This window comes from Oculina patagonica, chromosome 6 (assembly GCF_052425735.1).
Source record: "Oculina patagonica isolate OP01 chromosome 6, crgOcupat, whole genome shotgun sequence".
NCBI classification, from domain to species: domain Eukaryota; kingdom Metazoa; phylum Cnidaria; class Anthozoa; order Scleractinia; family Oculinidae; genus Oculina; species Oculina patagonica.
Window position 1 is genome coordinate 9,397,600 of NC_135763.1, and position 18,469 is coordinate 9,416,068.

Genomic DNA, 18,469 nt, shown 5'->3' on the forward strand with positions numbered 1-18,469 from the left:
TAAATCGAATATATCGTTTGAAAAGTAACAAACCACAGGCGAAATGATAATTAGCTATAGGAAGCAGCTGTTCTCAGGAAAGCCGTGAGCTGTGTGTCGAATTTAAATCTAACGAGTCATTAAGGTTGGTGTTCGCGGCAACTTAAGAGTGCGATTCCGCACGACTTATGATAATTATAAAAGAACAAATGATAAACTATACCGAAAAAAAAAATTAGATGTGCCTCTTGTCTGTGGTTCAGGTTGTATCTTTGCCGTCTCTTCGGCTGGTGTTGCCACGGTATTTCTCGTTCTCCCAAACTTCCACCCATCCGTGTTTCTATACCTCAACAAAAACACTGGAAATGTTTTATATTTCCTTATTAATTGCTCTATGATGTCAAATGATAATTAGTTGTATAGCGCAAATATTATGTTGAAATTTGCATGTTCAAACTGTAATTTAAAATCACAATAAGAGAAAACTCTTCTAAAAAAAAAAATAATAATATATATAATTAAGTATATAACCAAGCTCTTGAAAATATCGATTTTAAAAATATAGTTCAACTCATGTATATACACAAAATAATAAAAAATTAACAAAAATTCTCGTTACAATATTAAAACTTTTCCATATTAATGTGTATTCCCCAAAATTGTTGACACCCATGCACGCGAACAACATAGAAATCGCTCAGCATTCTTAAAGAACCGATTTGCCTGAATGATATCAAGAATAACCTTAAAAATTGATGAATTAAAGCGAAAATGAAGCATGATTTGTTACTAGTTAACCAAACATTAATTGCTGTGGGGCTTTATAGAAAAGGTACTTGTTTATCAGTAAAGTTTATACGCATGATTTTTTGTGGAAGATTCCTCATCCGTTTAGCAAAGATTCTTCGAGACCTTCCAAAGCAGTTGAGTTTAACCGAGTGTTTGTTTTGAATAGATTAAGAGAAATGGTTAACCGTATGAAGCTACTTGCACGTGTAAACATGGTATATTGTTACCCGTCGCAAAATACTCTGTTGACAAACAAAAGCGGTAAACGTTATAGTGAAACGACCGTTCAAGTGCAAAAAAAGTTAGAAGATATTCCACATAGTTTTGTGAAATAAAAAAAAGAGAGCTAAGTAATAAATATTGCCAGTTTAATTATGCTCAGGCTATTTAATCCTTAATTTTTTGCACTTGACTTTAACAATCCTTTAATTATTATCACTCTACCATTTTATGAATTCTTGGAAATAGCATAATCGCACTACATTATTGTGTGTACAGACAATATACTAGACTTACCAGGTTCTCAGCTAACAAACCAAACCGACCGACGAAACGGTTGTCCACTAGTTAAAGTATCGCGTGTGGCGCGAGCTTCGAAGAATAATGTTTTCCAGGTTAGTTGAAAGTTTTTGTGATGAATGACGCTTGCATTTAACAAACGGGGGTATCCACTGAATATTCAATAACTGGTGCTTGATGGTGTCATATTTCGAAAACACTGCGTACTCAGTTACGCTTCTTTTTCCATTTTTGCAGTTAAATAGCGTGAGCTCAAAAATGAAACAAACTTTTTTGTGGCTAAAGAGTGCGAGTAATTTCCCAGACTATCGAGACTATGTTTGCTGAAACGTTAGGGAAAAAAATTCTGCGTTTTCCTTTATTAAAAGCGTCAAAGACACAACTGAGTTGACCATTAATTTATCAATGACATTTCAAATGACTTATGCAAATATGTTCATGAAGCCAGTTCATCGCTTCGCCGCTTCTGTCTGAGACAAAAGCGCATCTTCGTTCAAAGTGAATCGATGTTTCCTTAGTTGTTGTTAAATTTATTTGGTTATCTTTATATAAAAAATAAAAGCATATTTTTTTAATCGCACGGAACAGTTTATGTAAATTTGTTCATTTATAGAAAAACGTTTAAAAGGGAACCGATGTCGCCACATAAATGCATACATGTAATGGATAGAACAACATTTATTCCATTAATACTTTCGCGAGGGTTTAACTCTCGGACGTACAAGCAAATTCATACCCCCACCATCGTACAAAGGGGAGGGGGGTTAGCCTGCGTAGCTGGCGGGAGTCGAGTGCGAGTGCTTTGCTCGAGAGCGGCCTCGCGGCTCGCTCCAAATTCCTCACGGCTCCGCGGTTCCCTCTCTTTGTAACCTGAGATCATGCCCTCCCTCCCTACTTACCACCTCTCTCATCTTTGCAAGTTCGCCGGCCCATCTCAAAGCAAGCACTCGCACTCGAATCCCGCCAGCTACGCAGGCTAGAGGGGAGTGGATGGAACCCCCTCCCCGGAGTTTTCGTAATATTAAGGCGTAAAGAAATTATTTTGCCCTGAGAAAAAAGCCCGTAGCTTACTCTACAAGGTGACATAATTTTAAATGGCTGTGGCGTCATATGACGTCACGTGACGTCATTAGAGCCGCCATCTTGGATCCGCCATCTTGGATTTCAACATTTTCTTTGAAAGTCACAAAATAACGAAAATTGATGCAAAATCATGTCAGAATGCTTATGGAATGTAAAAATAAACAAATCAAAAGTTAAAAATGAGGATTTTTGGCAAGACTTGCTTATATTTTTTATGACATATAAAAATTTCCGCACTGGATGGATGAGCAGTTACTGAAAGTTTCAGCATTGTAAAGTAAATCCTTTTTTCACAATTTCCGAGGGTTAATATTAAATGAACAAACATTGAATGAACAAAAACTTCTCCTCAAAGAGAAAAGGTAAATATTAATTGATTGTCTTGTGGCATATCCAGAAATCGAATTCCGAGCCTTTCGGAAAAAAAATCGAGTTTTCCTTTGATCTCAATTCAGTGGTTTTCGGAGGAACCTTAAAGGTTTCTATAAAGCTTTTTTGTACCATACCAACGGAGATAATGTAAAAAATGGAAAGAAATAGAAATATAAATTCTCTATTTTTTTATAGACGATATTGGTCAAAAGCAAAAGGCTTGCTTGTGAGGTTGAGTTTCTAGCTAAACATTAAAACATAACTATGTATATTTTTTTCTTTAATAGCACGATCTGGAAATACTATCGAATAATTTGTTCCCTATTGTTCTCTGAGGGTTCCAGGATTCTAAACCATGTGCAGCTTGACAAAGAATATTACCAAAAGGCGAGCATGATGATTAGAACATAAAACGTTGTGGGGAGGATTCTGCCACCACCCTCCACAACTGCAATCTTTGAGAGTATATGGTACGTCCAAAAGTGTTTCCTCAGACGACAGCAACGTGACTTGATGACGACATATGATGTAGAAGTTGCGTCGTGATTTTCGAAGAGCCACCGTCTTGTACCTTCTGTTTTATTTTTCCATAACTTTAAAAAACCAACAAAACTTAATCATAGAAATTAAAACTATATTAAGAGTGCTAAATTGGTCGAAAAATTAAAAAAAGGTACTGCAAGAAAGGTAAACAAAAACCGTTTTTTGACAAATACACTTTTCAAAATGGAATTAAGTTTCGTCCACAATCGCATATCGTACCAAATTGTTTCTATAATAAAATAAATATTCCTTACAACAATAAAACGTTTAAACTGTCTTAACGTACCACAAAGCTATGTGATTATGTAAATTAGCTTGTTCCTTTTGAGTGCTGACAGCATTAAAGTGGAAGATGTTAATGTTGATTCTTTGTTGTATTTCAGTTAACCGATGAGAATAACACGAATGTCTTATTAATTGCAAATTATCAGAAAGATTAAAGTAAATTTCGTTTAATACTGGTTAGTAAAATACTTTTAATTTTTATCGTTTGCTTGATGAAGTAAGTTTGGCGCGGGTTCAGTAATGAAGACACAAAAATGTGTCCGCATGCACACATTTGCTTTGGTAATGAAAAGCCGACTTTTCTTCGCTAGACATTTTCCATCTTATTTCTGGAGACAGCGGATATTGGAAATGTATTTGTTTAAACATTATCTAACTTTGCTGCAGTGTTACGTCAAATTTGACTAATTGATCACGATGTCCTAGACATGCTGGCTTCAAGACATAAAATAATAAATATTGGTCGCATAGATAGGAAAGAATAGTAAGCGCATGTTCTACGTTAGAGCTTATTTAATTTCTTGAAGAAATTAAAAATCTAGGTTTAAAACTGATAATAAAATCGGCAAATAAATACCGGGACAAATTCAAGCTATTAACGTTTAAAGATCGTTTGTTCTCGACGATCGGTTAACCTGTCAACAGAGATTGTGCGATCTTCGGGGCTTTTCTACCCTCAATGAATGAACGTCAATAAATCCCACAAAAACATCAATGAACATCAATAAATTCCAGAAATTGAAAAACAGGAGGTCTTAACAGTACAGTTTAATGGATTATTCTTTCTCTTCATCATTTGTAAAGATTTCACTCATAAAAAGCGAATATAATTAGCGGCCGCACGTTTCACGTTTTTTGCTGTTCCGGTCCCTCTATGGTGTTCTAAGGTGTTTTAGCGAAAGATTATATGTTATATGTGCGTTGTTACAGTAAAAACATCTGGAGTATTCCTCCAAGGGTGAATTTATGACTTCACTGAAAGAAATTTGATCCTTTTCTTCGCTTCGATATTCCATTCTTGAAGTATTTCAATGCTCAATCGGCGACTCTGGAAAAAATATCACTAATGTGACATTAGACAGTTGACAACTTGCAGTCGAAATTATGAAAATTCTGAAACACGATGGCCCCTTAAAACGACTGCGCGGGAGGCCACTAATTGCCTGACGCGTGAAGCCAGACGATAATCCAATCAACATTCGAGTTTTGAATCGAGTCGCTGTTTAAACACTCACGTTTTCCCGCCCATTTTGCCAGATAAAAGTATTTGCTTTAAGTTTTGATTGGCTCACTGGATTATCCGTATCCTTTGTGATTGGCCAGCTGAGAGACTACTTTGGTTTTGATTTTAAAATACTCAACCGAAAATTGCACTTACCGTCTAAAATTGAAGGAAAAAGAATAAAAACAATAATATTGAAAAAAATGTTGTTTGCGTTTTGTTTGCGTTGACAGAGTTAGTACGTGTTATAAATATTTATAATAATACAGCGTTAATTTATTGAAAGATGGCACTTGTGTATCTTAGCACGTAGGACCACCAGTATACTTCCTTCTTATAAACAGATTTTTCCCAAATTTGAATGAGAGCGTACTTCACTGAAATTTAGACAACATCCTGTCAAAGAGCGTCCGTCGCAGTTATCTTCGTCATAAAATAAACCTGACGCAACGGTCGGCAGAACGCGTTAAATTTTCGAGCGCACAATTTTTATAATAGGAACATAACCCCTGTTCTCATGTCTTTATAAACTGATTAAGATAGTGGCACGAGATTTCGCTCCCTCGAATGGCTGAGAGAACTCTTCTCTGTGGTTCAGGTTCTATCTTTGCCGTCTCTACGGCTGGTGTTGCCACGGTATTTCTCGTTCTCCCAAACTTCCACCCACCCGTGTTTCTATACCTCAACAAAAACACGGGAAATGTTTTATATTTCCTTATTAATTGCTCTATGATGTCAAATGATAATTAGTTTGTATAGCGCAAATATTATGTTGAAATTTGCATGTTCAAACTGTAATTTAAAATCACAATAAGAGAAAACTCTTCTAAAAAAAAAATAATAATATATATAATTAAGTATATAACCAAGCTCTTGAAAATATCGATTTTAAAAATATAGTTCAACTCATGTATATACACAAAATAATAAAAATTTAACAAAATTCTCGTTACAATAATAAAACTTTTCCATATTAATGTGTATTCCCCAAAATTGTTGACACCCATGCACGCGAACAACATAGAAATCGCTCAGCATTCTTAAAGAACCGATTTGCCTGAATGATATCAAGAATAGCCTTAAAAATCGATGAATGAAAGCGAAAATGAAGCATGATTTGTTACTAGTAAACCAAACATTATTGCTGTGGGGCTTTATAGAAAAGTTGTTTATCAGTAAAGTTTATACGCATGATTTTTTGCGGAAGATTCCTCATCCGTTTAGTAAAGATTCTTCGAGACCTTCCAAAGCAGTTGAATTTAACCGAGTGTTTGTTTTGAATAGATTAAGAGAAATGGTTAACCGTATGAAGCTACTTGCACGTGTAAACATGGTATATTGTTACCCGTCGCAAAATACTCTGTTGACAAACAAAAGCGGTAAACGTTATAGTGAAACGACCGTTCAAGTGCAAAAAAAGTTAGAAGATATTCCACATCGTTTTGTGAAATAAAAAAAAGAGAGCTAAGTAATAAATATTACCAGTTTAATTATGCTCAGGCTATTTAATCCTTAATTTTTTGCACTCGACTTTAACAACCCTTTAATTATTATCACTCTACCATTTTATGAATTCTTGGAAATAGAATAGTCGCACTACATTATTGTGTGTACAGACAATATACTAGACTTACCAGGTTCTCAGCTAACAAACCGAACCGACCGACGAAACGGTTGTCCACTAGTTAAAGTATCGCGTGTGGCGCGAGCTTCGAAGAATAATGTTTTCCAGGTTGAAAGTTTTTGTGATGAATGACGCTTGCATTTAACAAACAGGGGTATCCACTGAATATTCAATAACTGGTGCTTGATGGTGTCATATTTCGAAAACACTGCGTACTCAGTTACGCGTCTTTTTCCATTTTTGCAGTTAAGTAGTGTGAGCTCAAAAATGAAACAAACTTTTTTGTGGCTAAAGAGTGCGAGTAATTTCCCAGACTATCGAGACTATGTTTGCTGAAACGTTAGGGAAAAAAATTCTGCGTTTCCCTTTATTAAAAGCGTCAAAGACACAACTGAGTTGACCATTAATTTATCAATGACATTTCAAATGACTTATGCAAATATGTTCATGAAGCCAGTTCATCGCTTCGCCGCGATGAAAGCAGCTCGATCACAGCCTTCTCTTGCTCTTCCTTTAGGATAATTCTCCTGCTTTCTTTACGGATATTTAACGATTCTAACGCTTTCTCGATTCCTTCCTTCGCATTCTCCATTTTGCAATCTCCACACAAACAACAGACGTTTTCCCATGGGACGGATTAATGGTTTCGATTAACATTTGATTGACGTTTCACTACTCTCAGCCAATCGGAAATTCGCGTTCGCTGGCGAACGCATAATTCAAAAAACCCTATCCATTAGAGCAGGCGGGACCTCAGCACGACTCCTCCCCTCCCCGCGGCTCGCCCAAATTCCCGGCTCCGCGGCCCCGCGATTGCCCCCTCCCACTACCACCTCTCTCATCGAAGGGACGCCGAGCAGGACCCGCCCGCCGGCCCACCAAAGCAAGCACCGCACCGAACCCGCCAGCACGCAGGAAGAGGGGGGTGGAGGAACCCCTCCCCGGAGTTTTCGTAATATTAAGGCGTAAAGAAATTATTTTGCCCTGAGAAAAAAGCCCGTAGCTTACTCTACAAGGTGACATAATTTTAAATGGCTGTGGCGTCAGATGACGTCACGTGACGTCATTAGAGCCGCCATCTTGGATCCGCCATCTTGGATTTCAACATTTTCTTTGAAAGTCACAAAATAACGGAAATTGATGCAAAATCATGTCAGAATGCTTATGGAATGTAAAAATAAACAAATCGTGCAATTCTGTTTCAAAAAACTGGGAAACATAAAGACAAAAGTTAAAAATGAGGATTTTTGGCAAGACTTGCTTATATTTTTTACGACATATAAAAATTTCCGCACTGGATGGATGAGCAGTTACTGAAAGTTTCAGCATTGTAAAGTAAATCCTTTTTTCACAATTTCCGAGGGTTAATATTAAATGAACAAACATTGAATGAACAAAAACTTCTCCTCAAAGAGAAAAGGTAAATATTAATTGATTGTCCTGTGGCATATCCAGAAATCGAATTCCGAGCCTTTCGAAAAAAAAATCGAGTTTTCCTTTGATCTCAATTCAGTGGATTTCGGAGGAACCTTAAAGGTTTCTATAAAGCTTTTTTTGTACCATACCAACGGAGATAATGTAAAAAATGGAAAGAAATAGAAATATAAATTCTCTATTTTTTTTATAGACGATATTGGTCAAAAGCAAAAGGCTTGCTTGTGAGGTTGAGTTTCTAGCTAAACATTAAAACATAACTATGTATATTTTTTTCTTTAATAGCACGATCTGGAAATACTATCGAATAATTTGTTCCCTATTGTTCTCTGAGGGTTCCAGGATTCTAAACCATGTGCAGCTTGACAAAGAATATTACCAAAAGGCGAGCATGATGATTAGAACATAAAACGTTGTGGGGAGGATTCTGCCACCACCCTCCACAACTGCAATCTTTGAGAGTATATAGTACGTCCAAAAGTGTTCCCTCAGACGACAGCAACGTGACTTGATGACGACATATGATGTAGAAGTTGCGTCGTGATTTTCGAAGAGCCACCGTCTTGTACCTTCTGTTTTATTTTTCCATAACTTTAAAAAACCAACAAAACTTAATCATAGAAATTAAAACTATATTTAAGAGTGCTAAATTGGTCGAAAAATTAAAAAAGGATACTGCAAGAAAGGTAAACAAAAACCGTTTTTTAACAAATACACTTTTCAAAATGGAATTAAGTTTCGTCCACAATCGCATATCGTACCAAATTGTTTCTATGATAAAATAAATATTCCTTACAAAAATAAAACGTTTAAACTGTCTTAACGTACCACAAAGCTATGTGATTATATAAATTAGCTTGTTCCTTTTGAGTGCTGACAGCCTTAAAGTGGAAGATGTTAATGTTGATTCTTTGTTGTATTTCAGTTAACCGATGAGAATAACACGAATGTCTTTTTAATTGCAAATTATCAGAAAGATAAAAGTAAATTTCTTTTAATACTGGTTAGTAAAATACTTTTAATTTTTATCGTTTGCTTGATGAAGTAAGTTTGACGCGGGTTCAGTAATGAAGACACAAAAATGAGTCCGCATGTACACATTTGCTTTGGTAATGAAAAGCGGACTTTTCTTCGCTAAACATTTTCCATCTTATTCCTGGAGACAGCGGATATTGGAAATGTATTTGTTTAAACATTATCTAACTTTGCTGCAGTGTTACGTCAAAGTTGACTAACTTATCACGATGTCCTAGACATGCTGGCTTCAAGACATAAAATATTAAATATTGGTCGCACAGATAGGAAAGAAAGTAGTAAGCGCATGTTTTACGTTAGAGCTTATTTAATTTCTTGAAGAAATTAAAAATCTAGGTTTAAAACTGAAAATAAAATCGGCAAATAAATACCCGGACAAATTCAAGCTATTAACGTTTAAAGATCGTTTGTTCTCGACGATCGGTTAACCTGTCAACAGAGATTGTGCGATATTCGGGGCTTTTCTACCCTCAATGAATGAACGTCAATAAATCCCACAAAAACATCAATGAACATCAATAAATTCCTGAAATTGAAAAACAGGAAGTCTTAACAGTACAGTTTAATGGATTATTCTTTCTCTTCATCATTGGTAAACATTTCACCCATAAAAAGCGAATATAATTAGCGGCTGCACGTATTACGTTTTTTTGCTGTTCCGGTCCCTCTATGGTGTTCTAAGGTGTTTTAGCGAAAGATTATATGTTATATGTGCGTTGTTACGGTAAAAACATCTGGAGCATTCCTTCCAAGGGTGAATTTATGACTTCTGAAGAATTGATCCTTTCTTCGCTTCGATATTCCATTCTTGAAGTATTTCAATGCTCAATCGGCGACTCTGGAAAAAATATCGCTAATGTGACATTAGACAGTTGACAACTTGCAGTCGAAATTATGAAAATTCTGAAACACTGTGGCCCCTTAAAATGACTGCGCGGGAGGCCACTAATTGCCTGACGCGTGAAGCCAGACGATAATCCAATCAACATTCGAGTTTTGAATCGAGTCGCTGTTTAAACACTCACGCTTTCCCGCCCATTTTGCCAGATAAAAGTATTTGCTTTAAGTTTTGATTGGCTCACTGGATTACCCGTGTCCTTTGTGATTGGCCAGCTGCGAGACTACTTTGGTTTTGATTTTAAAATACTCAACCGAAAATTGCACTTACCGTCTAAAATTGAAGGAAAAAGAATAAAAACAATAATATTGAAAAAAAATGTTGTTTGCGTTTTGTTTGCGTTGAAAGAGTTAGTACGTCTTATAAATATTTTTAATAATACAGCGTTAATTTATTGAAAGATGGCACTTGTGTATCGCAGAACGTAGGACCACCAGTATACTTCCTTCTTTATAAACAGTTTTTTCCCAAATTTGAATGAGAGCGTACTTCACTGAAATTTAGACAACATCCTGTCAAAGAGCGTCCGTCGCAGTTATCTTCGTCATAAAATAAACCTGACGCAACGGTTGGCAGAACGCGTTAAATTTTCGAGCGCACAATTTTTATAATAGGAACATAACCTCTGTTCTCATATCTTTTTAAACTGATTAAGATAGTGGCACGACATTTCGCTCCCTCGAATGGCTGAGAGAACTCTTGTCTGTGGTTCAGGTTATACCTTTTGCCGTCTCTACGGCTGGTGTTGCCACGGTATTTCTCGTTCTCCCAAACTTCCACCCACCCGTGTTTCTATACCTCAACAAAAACAGGGGAAATGTTTTATATTTCCTTATTAATTGCTCTATAATGTCAAATGATAATTAGTTTGTATAGCGCAAATAGCCATATTATGTTGAAATTTGCATGTTCAAACTGTAATTTAAAATCACAATAAGAGAAAACTCTTCTAAAAAAAAAATAATAATATATATAACTAAGTATATAACCAAGCTCTTGGAAATATCGATTTTAAAAATATAGTTCAACTCATGTATATACACAAAATAATAAAAATTTAACAAAATTCTCGTTACAATAATAAAACTTTTCCATATTAATGTGTATTCCCCAAAATTGTTGACACCCATGCACGCGAACAACATAGAAATCGCTCAGCATTCTTAAAGAACCGATTTGCCTGAATGATATCAAGAATAACCTTAAAAATCGATGAATGAAAGCGAAAATGAAGCATGATTTGTTACTAGTAAACCAAACATTATTGCTGTGGGGCTTTATAGAAAAGGTACTTGTTTATCAGTAAAGTTTATACGCATGATTTTTTGCGGAAGATTCCTCATCCGTTTAGTAAAGATTCTTCGAGACCTTCCAAAGTAGTTGAATTTAACCGAGTGTTCGTTTCAAATAGATTAAGAGAAATGGCTAACCGTATGAAGCTACTTGCAGGTGTAAACATCGTATATTGTTACCCGTCGCAAAAAAATAAGGCATAATATGTTGACAAACGAAAGCGGTAAACGTTATAGTGAAACGACCGTTCAAGTGAAAAAAAGTTAGAAGATATTCCACATCGTTTTGTGAAATAAAAAAAGAGAGCTTAGCTATAATTTTACCAGTTTAAGGTGCGTTATACTCTGGCAATTTAATCCTTAATTTATTGCACTCGACTTTAACAACACTTTAGTTATTATCACTCTACTATTTTTATGAATTCATGGAATAGCATAAACGCACTACATTATTGTTTGTACAGACAATATATCAGTGAAAGACACGAAAAAACTTACCAGCTAAGAAACCATACCGACCGATCAAACGGTTGTTCCCTAGTTAAAGTATCGCTTGTGGCGAGCTTTAAAGAATAACTTTTTGCAGGTTGAAGGTTTATATGATGAATGACGTTTGTTTTTAACAAATAGGGATATCTACTGAATATTCAATAAAAAGTGCTTGATGGTGTCATATTTCGAAAACACTGCGTATTGAGTTACGCTTCTTTTTCCAGTTTTGCATTTAAATAAATGCGAGCTCAAAAATGAAACAAGCTTTTGCAGCTAAATAGTGGGAGTGATTTCTCAGACTATCGAGACTATGTCCCTATACTGCACTTCTGAACTGTTAGGAAATATATTCTGCCTTTTTCTTCATTAAAAGCGTCACAGACAAAACTGAGTTGACCATTAATTTATCAACGAGATTTCAAATGACTTATGCAAATATGTTCTGAAGCCAGTTGCCGCTGTCGCTCAGTCTGAGACAAAAGCGCATCGTTGTTCAAAATAAATTGATATTTCCTACATTGCACACAGAACAGTTTATGTAAATTTGTTCATTTACAGAAAAACGTTTAAAAGGGACCCGACGTTGCCATTTCAACGTATACATGAAAAGGATAAAAAAAAAAAACATTTATTCCACTAATACTTTCGCGACTGTTTCATTTAAAATTGAATGAACAAACGTTGAAGGAACAAAAACTTCCCCTCAAAGACAAAAGATAAATTCAATGGTTTTCTAGTAATAGGCTTTTGGAACATACCAACGGAGATAGTGTAAAAATGGAAAGGTATTGGAAATATAAATTGTTTTTTTGTAGAATAACAAAAACACAAAACAAAATCCAATCCTTGTTGTTTGTGGGGTTGTGTTTCTAGGTTAAATTAAAACATAACGTTGCATATATTTTTTCTATTTTAGCACGATCTGGAAATACTATCGAATTAAGTTGTTTCCTATTGTTCTCTGAGGGATTCAGGGTTTTAAACCCTGTGCAGCTTTACAAAAAATACTACCAAAAGAGTTATTTGATTTATAATGGCGAGCATGATGATTGAGAACATAAAAACGTTGTCTAGCTTAATCCTGTTCAGACTGGTTTTTCGGTCCATTACTACGTGGGAAGAAGTCTGCAACCACCCTCTACAACTTGGCTATTTAAGCCATTGCTAAGAAGCTTTGGAGGTTTATCTGTGGTGCTTCCAAAGGTGTTTCCTCGACGACAACAACGTGACTTGATGACTTCGTATGATGAAGGGGTTACGTCATGATTTTCGAAGACTTCCTGTTTTGTTTTTCCATCAAAAACTGAATCAAAGAAATCAAAACTATATTTAAGAGCCCAACATTTAAGAGCCTCATTGTATCGCTCAGAACTCAAGGGATTTCTTCCCGCTCAACTCACATGGCGAATGACAAATCAGAGAATCATGGGTAAAAGTCCTTAAGCATAATAGGACATGTTTACAAAGTGAACTAAAAATGATTTGATAAATATGCCTTTCAAAATGGAATCATGTTTCGTCCACAATCACATATCATAGCAAATTGTTTATACTTTATCTTTTAAACTTTTGGTATGATACCAAAAGTTTTTTACCGTCTTACTGTTCCACATAGTTCTTTGATTTTAAAAACTGGCTTAGTCCTTAATTTTGAGTGCTTTAAAGAGGAAGACGTTAATTTTTTTTCTTTGTTGCATTTCATACGAGATGGAATAAGAATGTCTTTTTAATTGCAAATTACCAGAAAGCTGAGGGTGAAACTTTTTTAATACTGATTAGTCCTGCCTTGAATTTTTAGCGGAGCTCCACAGCGGCCCGAAGAGCCGCAGAGCGGAGCCCCATAACCGTAGAAAATTCACAGAAACAGGAAAACCATGAACTTGAGTTTTCATGGTCATCACGGCTAGCGATGGCTTGCGGGCGAGTACGTCCGTCCGTAAGTACAACGCCCACTTCAGAAATAGATTAACCCTAACCTCGTTGATACTGGGCATCCACGTTATGGTCAATTGACAGCTAGCTGTCAATTTACTTCTAGAAGTAAATTTGACGCGGGTTCAGTAATAAAGGAACGAAAAGAACTCCGCATGCACACATTCACTGCTTTGGTAATGACCATAGGGGGGGGGGGGGGGTACTCCCTACAATGGCCTATACGGGGAATCTCCACCCGAAAGGGATATCTTTTTCAAGCTTCGGGTATATAAATGAGTAGGGATTTCACAAGTTTAGGTACATAGAAGTGTAGGGAAATATGTCATTTAGGTATTTGAAAGAGCCTTTAATTAAAATATTTCGAACAGACGCAACTTATGGCTGTATCATTTTAATTTACTAAGCGCTACAAAAACGTGGCAAGAAAACTTCGTGTTTTAAGTGTATGTCATGTCATGTAGGTATATGAAAGGGGTACTTTTTTTCAATAAAAAAGTATATGAAAGGGGTGCCTTTTTCGTTAAAATGGTATATAAAAGGGTAAGGGGTTGGACCTCAGGGCGACGCCTCTCCGTATAAAACTTTTTGAGTACCCCCTGGGGGTAATTAAAAGCCGGCTGTTCCTTGGCAAAAGACTTTCAATCTTATTCCTGGAGACAGCGGATATGGAAAATGCATTTGTTTAAACAAAATCTATCTTGCTGCAGTGTTATGTCCAACATGACTTATTGATGACGATGTCCTAGACATGTTGGCTTCAAGACATAAAATAATAAATATTGGTCGCATAGATAGGAAAGAATAGTAAGCGAATGTTTTAGTAAGAGCTTATCTAATTTCTTGAAGAAATTAAAAATTTTTTTTAAAAAATAATAATAAAAGGAAACCGCGAATTCAAGTTATTAACGTTTAAAGATAGTCTGTTCTCGACGATCGGTTAACCCGGCAACAGAGATTGTGCAATCTTGGGAGCTTTTCTACCCTCAATGAATAAACGTCAATGAATCCCACATAAATATCAATGAACATCAATGAATTCCTGAAATTGAAAAACAGGAAGTCTTAACAGTACAGTTTAATGGATTATTCTTTCTTTTTATCATCGGTAAACATTTCACCCATAAAAAGGGTATATAATTAGCGGCTGCACGTATTACGTTTTTTGCTGTTCCGGTCCCTCGCTGGTGTTCTAAGGTGTTTTAGCGAAAGAGGAAGAAAAAGTCGTTGCAAAAACACTACTATTTATTAGTACAATTGCCCAAAATTGATTTCTGAAATTATAATTTTGAATCTCTATCAATCGACCGATATCTTTGCAAGGAACTGTTTAATTTCAATGACGAACGTTTGGATGGGGAACTTTTAGCTTACGTAAAATAATAGCAAAGTTAATAAAAAATATGAATAAGCTGTTGAAATAGTGAAAAATTATTCGGCAATTCTACATATACAATCTACTACAAAGTCTACCAAAACAAAGAGGAAAAGAACCTTTGTAATATGTTAAAACTAAGCATTTGCGGTTAAGATATATAGCAGGGCCGCAACAATTTGGTGAAGCAGAAAAGTACAGTTCACTTGTATTTGTTGATAAATTTAGAGGCAGCCCTGCCGTATATGATTATACGAGAGTATAATTATCAAGTTAAGTACTTTTGTAATACGGCTCAAGAACTTTCTTAGATTTAAATTATACCAATAGTTGGAACATTAACACAAAACGCACCCAAATCCTTTCTTTGATTTCATAAATATAAAAGAAACGGAAATTCTTATTTTACTAAGGCCTCATTTTATGTTAAGACGAGCACAATATCAAACTACGTATTTAAAGATAATAGCATTTTTTTACAAGAAAATGTGCATTAAGGACAGACTCACATATTCCTTCGACGCTGGAAGCAGACTGCATGTTTACGCTGTGTCGCTTGATGATGGAGTACCGTCCGTGCGGGGAGTATGAAGGAGTTCTGCGGAAGTGTTATTGCCGACCAAGACATTCAAGAAAACGTTAAAGCTTAAAACGTGACAACTGGGTAAAAAAAAACTGGCCAACCAATATTTACTTCCCTTAAGATTAGCAGTTGTCACGAACAAACGTTAAATATATATAACGCCTCGGGGAATAGAAAAGGCGCGGGAACTCTTAGTAATCACACGAAATACCTTAGCAACGACATATCTTAATATTTTCGGTACATTAGGTTTAATAGAATTTTATCAAGGAATATTCCAATTTTACATCAGTCATAACTTTTTTGCAGTCAGCGAGGAGATATCAAATAAAAATATAATAAAGGCGTTTTTTTGGTGTCCTTGATAAGTCATCGATAAGTACTCTCCTCGCGTTATGCAAACAATAACTGATTTCCATTTTAATGCTTTTAAAACCCAGCAGGGACTGATTCGAGGTACTTGTTACCCCTTTTCGTTAATTTAACATATATTTTTTCTGCCTGGGATAATTTGTTAATTATTCTTTTTCAAAATTTGTTCTGGCCGACCACGGTATCTCTCCTTATAAACAGCTTGCTTGGGATAATTTAGAGATTTACCACTGCAGGGAGTAAGATAGCAGGGTTAATCTTAGTTGTAAATAGTGGCAGATGGTAGCTAGGAACATGCAATATTCGTCTAATAATATTTATACAAAATCTTTACGTCCAAGCTAACCAGATTTAAAATGTCGCTGGGAATACTTATAAACGACTTTCCCTGACTCAAAAACTCTAGTCTGTGTTGTGATTTGCCATTTGGGTTTTCTATCGTTAGCTTTAAGCTTTTAACAAGGAAAAAGGCATGCAAGATATAATTGAATGCAATTCAATTTTTCTAAAATGCATACTTACTTCTCTTCGATTCATTAACCCGTTGAAAAAATATTTTTAGTTTCACGGTACTACATCGCCATGCAATTTGAAAAACTAGTTATTTTGCGATGTTCTCTAAGCAAGTAAACATACATTTATTTCAGAACGTTTTATTTTACGCATAATTACAGTCAATTAAGATTTTCACTTCCCAAGTTCAGGTGTTAATCAGACATAACATCACCAAAAGTGAGCACCCTCCGAAGTTCTAAACTTCTTTTCTTTTCATTAGCCTGTCGATTAATTAATTTTAGTTTCATAGTACTACAACGCCATGCAATTTGAAAAACTAGTTTCTTTTGTGATGTGCTCTAAGCAATCAAATAAACATTTATTTCAGAACGTTTAGTTTTATGCATAATGACAATTAATTAAAATTTTCAATCCCCACGTTCAGATATTAATCAGACATAACATCACCAAAAGCTAGCACCCTCCGTGTTCAAATTATTGTTCCCCCCATTTAAGTCGTCAGCCAGGTATATGATGTTTAAAAGCACTTCAAAGTACCCTGCAATCTTCAAGACAATAATTAATTAATGTGACAGACCCAGAACCAAAGTAAACAATTCAAACCGCGAATTAATTTCCACTAAACTACTCACCACGGCTTTCTAGACCTTATAGTAATAAGTTTAAAAAAATTAACTGACCTTGCAATGTTCTTTCTAAAAATAATGAATATTTATCCAAAGGACAGGTCCAAAAGCAATTCTTATTCCTCTGGAACTTTGTAGACACTGCAAAGGCACCCAGCGCCAATAAACTAAAATATATAATATTTTACTGAACCGCCAACTAGGTTTATATTAAAATAACGATTTTCTAATTTACGCAGGTACCGATAATATAGATATGATGATTTTTCCTGTCGACAGGTTGAAAAGCTTTGTTATTCGAGAATAGTGGCCGCTTTACTCTTAAAGGCCGGCCGTTGCTATGGTTCTGCACGAAAGATAATATAAGAAATAATATAATAATATAAGACATGCAACGAATATTCATTATTCCCCATTCATTTGTCCTTTTCACAAATTAGTTTATGTTAGCGTTAAATATGGGAGGCGCTGTGGCCTAATGGCTAGCACACCGTCTCTGGATCGCACGGTCCTGCTTTGAGACCTGGCCGTGGTCATTGTGTTGTGTTCTTGGGAAAGACACTCTACTTTCATAGTGCCTCTCTTTACCCACGCGTATTAATGTGTACTGGCGAAATAATGCCGGGGGTAACCCTGCGATAATAATAATATATAATAATAATCATTTCTATAGCGCTATTTAGCTTCTTCATAGCGCACATCACATGTAAAAAATAAAAATAAAATATAAAAATACCTACTATTATCAGAGCTAAAATATCATACATGAGAGAGTGAAGAAAGTAAATTTAAAACTAAATATCATGATATTAACTGGACAAAGAAACATGTATAAGAAATAAAAATTAAATGTCATAGGCTCAAAAAGATAAGTTTTTAGGTTAAATGTCTCTGATGCCGATTTTCGGAGCTAGCATCCCATCCAGGGGGAGTAGAAAAATTCCTAGCCGCTTAATCCTACCGAAATCGGGATAAGCCCGGGAGTATGTGCCACTTGGCTCGAGACTGCCTTTATTATTACAGTTAACTACAGCGATTTAAAAGTTAAAAAATATTGAATATTTAATTTAAAATTCTGCATTTTTAAGAACCGGCCAAACGCGCGCAAAATTTCAACGCAACACAGTCTGTCCCGAGATTTCTAGAAGGAACTGGCCAAACGCAACATAGCGCAATCTCATGTGCACAAAATGTTGCACACGTTTGGCCTACTGTTGCAATATGTTGGAACATGTTGGTCAGCAATTCGAACTAGTGCGCACGAAAAAAATTTGACCATTTTCAATCCTGATCCAACATCAACCAACATGGCCAAATGTCTGCAAAATGTTGTGCACAACAATGTTTCGATATGTTGCGTTGAAAAGTTGCGTGCATTTGGCCGGGCCTTATGCTTATTACTTTAAAGCCATTAAAAACATTCGTCAACTGAACAAACAAAAATTGGTTTAAATTGCGTGTACGTACTATCTTTGTGTTTAGCTGTGTTTTGTGACCC

The 18,469-nt window shown here is 35.7% G+C and overlaps 1 protein-coding gene across 3 annotated transcripts in view; it reads right to left on the reverse strand.

The window, feature by feature from the left end:
* LOC144659002 (gamma-aminobutyric acid type B receptor subunit 2-like) overlaps positions 1-17,104 on the reverse strand; it is a 31,797-nt gene extending 14,693 nt beyond the window's left edge. Inside the window, exon 1 of one of the 3 annotated variants that reach the window (XM_078519529.1) lies at positions 17,026-17,104. The gene's annotated coding sequence lies outside the window, so the exon portion shown is untranslated. Of the gene's footprint in view, positions 1-11,573; positions 11,670-15,383; positions 15,483-17,025 lie in introns of those variants that run through there. The other 2 variants (XM_078519528.1, XM_078519527.1) reach the window with 2 other exon arrangements.
* Between the last annotated feature and the right edge of the window lie 1,365 nt (positions 17,105-18,469).